We start from the raw sequence: 3,073 nt of genomic DNA, 5'->3' as shown, positions 1-3,073 counted from the left end.
CTTTAAAATTGTTTATAAAAATAATATACTAAGTATGTATATTAATAAAATATATGTATATAATTCATCAGTTCGGTTTGGTTATTTCTTCGGGTTTTTTTGAATAAAACCATAACCAAACCAAATACTATCGGTTTTCAAAAATCTAAAACCAAACCAAACCAAACCCAAATAAAATCGGTTTTATTTTATCGGTTTGGTTTGGTTTTTCGGTTTGGATCGGTTTTTATCCAAACCGTGAACACCCCTAGGGCCAAGTATATATGCCCTATGTCAGTTGGCCCATATGTAAAAATAAATAGTGAAATTTAGGTTTTTGGTTCATAAGAATTATTTTGAAGAAGAAAAAAAAAAAAAAAAAAGATGAGAGCAGCCGTTAAACAAGACTTTGTTGGGGCAATAGCAACGAAGAGTGACAACTCTCCAGGTAAGAAAATTTCAATTAGTTTGTAATGTTGTCTCTGCATACATTGATTTAGCCATATATACGTTGGGTGGGGGGGAGGAGAAATTGATTTTTTTTGCAAACTTTTTTTGGAGATGTTGCAATGTGATTCTTTACATTTGTTGATTAAATCAAGAAAGAAATTGTTGCTAGGTAAAATCACGAGTAATGACGAGCTAAGATGGGATATGTTAGTGGGATAGAGAAATTGCAATTTCATTACGGTATATTTTCCAGAACTAGTTGGTTCCTCTTTTTATTTGTATTTATTTTTAGTTATCACATTACGATTCATGTTTTGACACATTGTGATAGGTAATTTAATATTAGGTGCATTGTATTATATGAATACCATTAGATTTATGTTATTTGGAGAAAATGAGACTTGACCCTAGATTTGAATTTAAGAAATATGAGAGTTGGGATATGAAGCATCAAGATTAGGAACTTGATTATAGATTTGTTCTCTATGATTTATGGGTAAATTATGTATATACTATTTTATATAATTTTACTAAAATTCCAAATTGTCCTTGTGGGCTTCGATTAAACTTTTTCGGTGAGTTTTGGGGTATGGGTTAGAAGTATAGCAAAATGGGTGTGTACAAACTCGTTTACTTACAAATAATGTATATTTTATAGTTTAGGAATGTTTTGAAACTTTGCAAAAAGGAAGGCAAAATCTTGAGGATTCGTGACACATGTTCGACATTCGAGGTATGTTAAGAATTCATAGACTTCATGGATGGACGTTTTTCTAATTAAAGATTAAACATGGAATAGTTAATGGGTTAGAGCGACAGATGGAGTCTCGTACCAATGGCGTGACGGGCATTGGTAAGAGTACTAGTGTTATAGAAGGGAAAGTTTGTTACTATGAATGACATATTGTAATTAGAGAATGCAAAAGCATATGTACATTAGCTGATGTATTATTGACTCTTTTTCTTTGTGTGGTTGTGTTTCTTTATTGAACCCGTAAATTTATGATAGTTGAGGTGATTATATGTTAAATCGATATTGATTGATTGAGATGCATCATCATCCCCCTATTTTGTTGATATTATATTGTGCACATGCATTGACATGGGATTGAGTATGAATAAAGGCCTGACACATGGAGATCGTCCATGTTGAGTTTAATTTATTTTTATAAGTTGGGTATGTGGAGATTGTCTATGTTGGGGATGGTTTGATTTTATGATAGTGCATTGAGATCGTCAACACATACACGTGGAGATCATCCGTGTCGGTATATGGACCTCGCGAGTCCCCCATGAGTCATGAAATCTCGATGTTTTTCTGAGAATTATCGTGTATATACGATTGAGAGAGTACTTCACATAATTTCATGGTGCCGCATTGCATCTCATTATATAATTCATTCTTGTTTGATTATATGCTTCATTGGTGTTTGAATATAATGTGTCATTTGTTTCTCCCTTTCAGATGAAACTTGGCTGTTAAGTATAATGTAGACTTGAAAAATTAAAGGATGATTTTCTTATATACTCATGTCGCTACTTCTTCTTTGTCGGTCTATGAGACATACTAGGTACACGTGATTTCGTACTCATACTATACTTATTGCATTCTTTTGTGGTGCAGATTGAATTTGAATATGAGCGCATCTCGCGGAGCTTACCGAGTTTAAGCTTGAGTTATCTTGGAGTTGTAGTGAGTTGCTTGGCTGATCCATGGTCCAATCTCCCTCTAACTTTTTATTCATCCTGTTGGTCTAATATTAAGACATGATATTTCTTACGTCTAGACATATCATTTTAGTTTGAGAACGACATCATGTTTTATAAGTTCATGTACTTATGACACTAAATCTGGGATAGTATTTTAGCTTATCACATTTTATATTTGTGAAAGACTTAGTGTACATGATATTTTACTTGTCACATATTTAAGTTGAATTGGTAAACTTATTGGGTTGACTTACATATTGGCTGGGACCATATGTTCCATCACGACTTATATTCTTGAGTCGTGACCAATCGAAATGTCATGATCATGTTCTCAATTTCATTTCTAATAATACCTCTTACTCCAACCTTTTTTTGATTTCACATGTATCTCCCATCTGTATTAAGTGAGATATCAGAATGTCATAATCATGTTCCTAATTCAATTTTTTTACAATACCTCCCACTCATACCCATTTTACAAGAATATTACACAGTTGAAGTTCAATATGATCAACAACTGGCCATTCAAATGACCTTCTAATTAACTTAATTTAAGGTTAAAGACTTTACACATATCTATATGATTCGAGGAGTACATGTAGAGATCTAATCTTTTTTCCACAGCTCCTAGAAAATAAATGTAGGTATGATTTTAGAACGAAGGGGCGATATTGATTAATATGTTGGTTTCATTACCAGGTGTATACATAAGAGTTATCTGAAATTTGGTCAGTATTAGACCAAATGAATTTGGAAATATAAGACCATACTCTTTGTATTGAATAGCATTTGAAGAAGAGATTTTGATTGAGAATACTTGGATCTGAAGATTATAGTTCGAACAAATATAATGAATAAACATTAGGTAAGACTTTGTAGGGCATATGATTACACAACTAGAAACATCGAAGAATTTCCTAAAATGGCTTTCCTA

The 3,073-nt window shown here is 32.5% G+C and overlaps 1 long non-coding RNA gene across 2 annotated transcripts; it reads left to right on the top strand.

The window, feature by feature from the left end:
• The first annotated feature begins 339 nt into the window (after positions 1–339).
• On the top strand, positions 340–2,396 carry LOC102594646 (uncharacterized). Of its 2 annotated transcripts, XR_368665.2 has the most exons (3): positions 340–427; positions 1,088–1,162; positions 2,054–2,396. It is a non-coding gene; the product is annotated as an uncharacterized lncRNA (long non-coding RNA). The 2 variants fall into 2 exon arrangements; XR_368666.2 differs by lacking the exon at positions 1,088–1,162.
• The last annotated feature ends 677 nt before the right edge of the window (positions 2,397–3,073 follow it).

This window comes from Solanum tuberosum, unplaced genomic scaffold, assembly GCF_000226075.1.
Source record: "Solanum tuberosum cultivar DM 1-3 516 R44 unplaced genomic scaffold, SolTub_3.0 scf00475, whole genome shotgun sequence".
NCBI lineage: Eukaryota > Viridiplantae > Streptophyta > Magnoliopsida > Solanales > Solanaceae > Solanum > Solanum tuberosum.
The sequence above is the reverse complement of the archived record's forward strand: the minus strand, read 5'-3'. Positions and strand labels throughout refer to the sequence as shown.